We start from the raw sequence: 4,592 nt of genomic DNA on the forward strand, positions 1-4,592 counted from the left end.
ACAAGTAGACAAGACAGACTTATCCCGAGAGAGGCCTATTCGTTTTTGGTTGTTATCGTGTCTGCAGATGCAGAACTACATTCACTTCACTTGCTACAGTCGAGTTGCAGTGTTACATTCTGCAGTGATAGAAACATCCAATTCAGACCATGTTGTTTGGTTTTTACACTCTTACAACAACAAAAACCTGTTATCCAGAACCTTAGAGGGTTATTCGGTTGGCCCCATAGGAGAACATTTTGAATAACCCTTTTTGGGTCCATGTAAAACCATTTTGGGTTTGATGTAGAAAACTTTCTACAGAGGCTTCTACATGGAACCAAAAAGGGTTCTACCAGAACCAAAAAGGTTCTCCTATGGGGACAGGAGAAGAACCCTTTTGGAACCCTTTTTTTCTAAGAGTGTTGGCCTGTGCAGTGAATGCAGATGTAGAGCATTGAGACTAACAGACTGTCAAGTCCCATTATAACAGGCTACCTGAACCAGCAGTAGTAAAGGGCTTCAGGAAGCAGTTGTCCCTTCAGATATAGCATATATCTGATCTAGGTTCAGCTTTTACTCGCCAACCCTGACCTTTACCATTATGAGACTAATCATAATAATTCATTATAAGCGCATGTAGAGGAAAACCTTGTATACACACATTTTACAAGCATTTCGCTACACCCACAATAACATCTGCAAAATATGTGAATGTGACCAAAAACATTTTATTTGATTGAGTGTGTGTGAGAGAGAGAGAGAAGACAGTTACAGACATACACCATTTGGTAGGCATGCCTAAGGCCTTGTTGTTTCTTCATATTGCTAGAGGGATGTCTAAGGATGGAGTGATGATTGGCTGATCCATCTCTGTTTACTCTGCGGCGAGCCCGGGAGTTGTGAGTTAGTAGTCGGAATGGGTGTGTGGGTGTGTTCACTGGGTGTGTGGGTATGTGTGTGTGTGTCGCTGTGTGTGGGTTGCACTTGCTCATGTGAAACAACTCACAAAATCATTTCTCAAGGGGTGTATCTTAATAGTCAATTGCAGCCTCTTCATCTGAACTCAAGATGATGGCTGTGTTCCTCGTTCAAGCTAACATGACTGTGTCTGTGAATACGTTAAGGTGAAAGGAAAGGAGACAAGGAGAGGAAGTAAACCAAGACTATAGAGATGCACCCCTTGGGAACGGTTCCCTGACTGAGGCTGGGGTATCTGAAGAATCCAAATCAGTTGTGAGTTATGTGTTGTGAATTAGTGGTCGCTGGGTGGTGTGTGTGTGTGTGTGTGTCTCTGTGGGTCTCAGTGGGTCTGTGTGTGTGTGTGTGTGTGTTGTGAATTAGTGGTCGCTGGGTGGTGTGTGTGTGTGTCTCTGTGGGTCTCAGTGGGTGTGTGTGTGTGTGTGTGTGTGTTGTGAATTAGTGGTCGCTGGGTGGTGTGTGTGTGTGTCTCTGTGGGTCTCAGTGTGTGTGTGTGTGTGTGTGTGTGTGTGTGTGTGTGTGTGTGTGTGTGTGTGTGTTGTGAATTAGTGGTCGCTGGGTGGTGTGTGTGTGTGTCTCTGTGGGTCTCAGTGGGTCTGTGTGTGTGTGTGTGTGTGTGTGTGTGTTGTGAATTAGTGGTCGCTGGGTGGTGTGTGTGTGTGTGTCTCTGTGGGTCTCAGTGGGTCTGTGTGTGTGTGTGTGTTGTGAATTAGTGGTCGCTGTGGTGTGTGTGTGTCTCTGTGTGTGTGTGTGTGTGTGTGTGTGTGTGTGTGTGTGTGTGTGTGTGTGTGTGTGTTGTGAATTAGTGGTCGCTGGGTGGTGTGTGTGTGTCTGTGGGTCTCAGTGGGTCTGTGTGTGTGTGTGCGTGTGTTGTGGGTCTCAGTGGGTCGCTGGGTGGTGTGTGTGTGTTGTGAATTAGTGGTCGCTGGGTGGTGTGTGTGTCTCTGTGGGTCTCAGTGGGTCTGTGTGTGTGTGTGCGTGTGTTGTGAATTAGTGGTCGGTGGTGTGTGTGTGTGTGTGTGTGTGTGTGTGTGTGTGTGTGTGTGTGTGTGTGTGTGTGTTGTGAATTAGTGGTCGCTGGGTGGTGTGTGTGTTGTGAATTAGTGGTCGCTGGGTGGTGTGTGTGTGTGTGTCTCTGTGGGTCTCAGTGGGTCTGTGTGTGTGTGTGTGTGTGTGTTGTGAATTAGTGGTCGCTGGGTGGTGTGTGTGTGTGTCTCTGTGGGTCTCAGTGGGTCTGTGTGTGTGTGTGTGTGTGTGTGTGTGTGTGTGTGTGTGTGTGTGTGTGTGTGTGTGTGTGTGTGTGTGTGTGTGTGTTGTGAATTAGTGATCGCTGGGTGGTGTGTGTGTGTGTGTCTCAGTGGGTCTGTGTGTGTGTGTGTGTGTGTGTGTGTGTGTGTGTTGTGAATTAGTGGTCGCTGGGTGGTGTGTGTGTGTCTCTGTGGGTCTCAGTGGGTCTCAGTGAGTCTGTGTGTGTGCTGCACATCTGGAAATTATGTGGAAATTGAGCAAGTTGAGGTGACTAAACTGCTTGGAGTAACCCTGGATTGTAAACTGTCATGGTAAAAACAGATTGATACAACAGTAGCTGGTGCAGACAGATAGGACAGCCCTACTTCTAGCTCCTAGGCAACTTCTCAGTATTTTTTTTTTTTTTTCTACGTTATTTCTTACAATATTAGCCCAGAATTTTTTGTGTTATTACATAGAGCCGGGAATAACTTTTGGATATCAGAGCGGCGGTAACTCACCAGCATTACGACCAGGAATACAACTTTCCCGAATTGGGGGATCCTTTGTTCGTAACACCCAGGGCAATTGAACTGATTCCAGAGGCTGATCCAAAAGGCTGATCCAAAACACAAGCAAAACGTCAGTATAGAGACAGAGTGAAGTCGCAATTAAACGGCTCAGACATGAGAAGTGTGGCAGGGTCTACAGATAAGCACGGACAACAAAGGATAACACAGTTCCACCGACGCGCTACCAAGGTCTGTGGGCTCTCCTTCTCTGTGGCCAAAGGATAACACAATTCAACCGACGCGCTACCAAGGACTGTGGGCTCTCCTTCTCTGTGGCCAAAGGATAACACAGTTCCACCGACGCGCTACCAAGGACTGTGGGCTCTCCTTCTCTGTGGCCAAAGGATAACACAGTTCCACCGACGCGCTACCAAGGACTGTGGGCTCTCCTTCTCTGTGGGCCAAAGGATAACACAGTTCCACCAACGCGCTACCAAGGACTGTGGGCTCTCCTTCTCTGTGGCCAAAGGATAACACAGTTCCACCGACGCGCTACCAAGGACTGTGGGCTCTCCTTCTCTGTGGGCCAAAGGATAACACAGTTCCACCAACGCGCTACCAAGGACTGTGGGCTCTCCTTCTCTGTGGCCAAAGGATAACACAGTTCCACCGACGCGCTACCAAGGACTGTGGGCTCTCCTTCTCTGTGGCCAAAGGATAACACAGTTCCACCGACGCGCTACCAAGGACTGTGGGCTCTCCTTCTCTGTGGCCAAAGGATAACACAGTTTACCAAGGACTGTGGGCTCTCCTTCTCTGTGGCCAAAGGATAACACAGTTCCACCGACGCGCTAGCAAGGACTGTGGGCTCTCCTTCTCTGTGGCCAAAGGATAACACAGTTCCACCGACGCGCTACCAAGGACTGTGGGCTCTCCTTCTCTGTGGCCAAAGGATAACACAGTTCCACCGACGCGCTACCAAGGACTGTGGGCTCTCCTTCTCTGTGGCCAAAGGATAACACAGTTCCACCGACGCGCTACCAAGGACTGTGGGCTCTCCTTCTCTGTGGCCAAAGGATAACACAGTTCCACCGACGCGCTACCAAGGACTGTGGGCTCTCCTTCTCTGTGGCCAAAGGATAACACAGTTCCACCAACGCGCTACCAAGGACTGTGGGCTCTCCTTCTCTGTGGCCAAAGGATAACACAGTTCCACCGACGCGCTACCAAGGTCTGTGGGCTCTCCTTCTCTGTGGCCAAAGGATAACACAGTTCCACCGACGCGCTACCAAGGTCTGTGGGCTTTCCTTCTCTGTGGCCAAAGGATAACACAGTTCCACCGACGCGCTACCAAGGACTGTGGGCTCTCCTTCTCTGTGGCCAAAGGATAACACAGTTCCACCGACGCGCTACCAAGGACTGTGGGCTCTCCTTCTCTGTGGCCAAAGGATAACACAGTTCCACCGACACGCTACCAAGGTCTGTGGGCTCTCCTTCTCTGTGGCCAAAGGATAACACAGTTCCACCGACGCGCTACCAAGGACTGTGGGCTCTCCTTCTCTGTGGCCAAAGGATAACACAGTTCCACCGACGCGCTACCAAGGACTGTGGGCTCTCCTTCTCTGTGGCCAAAGGATAACACAGTTCCACCGACACGCTACTACCAAGGACTGTGGGCTCTCCTTCTCTGTGGCTGATGTTAGTAAGACATTTAAACGTGTTAACCCTCAAAAGACTGCCGGACCAGACGGCATCCCTAGCAGCATCCTCAGAGCATGCGCAGACCAGCTGGAGTGTTTATGGACATATTCAATCTCACTCTATCCCAGTCTGCTGTCCCCACGTGCTTCAAGATGTCCACCATTGTTCCTGTACCCAAGAAATCAAAGATAA

This window comes from Oncorhynchus keta, chromosome 10, assembly GCF_023373465.1.
Source record: "Oncorhynchus keta strain PuntledgeMale-10-30-2019 chromosome 10, Oket_V2, whole genome shotgun sequence".
Lineage (NCBI taxonomy): Eukaryota > Metazoa > Chordata > Actinopteri > Salmoniformes > Salmonidae > Oncorhynchus > Oncorhynchus keta.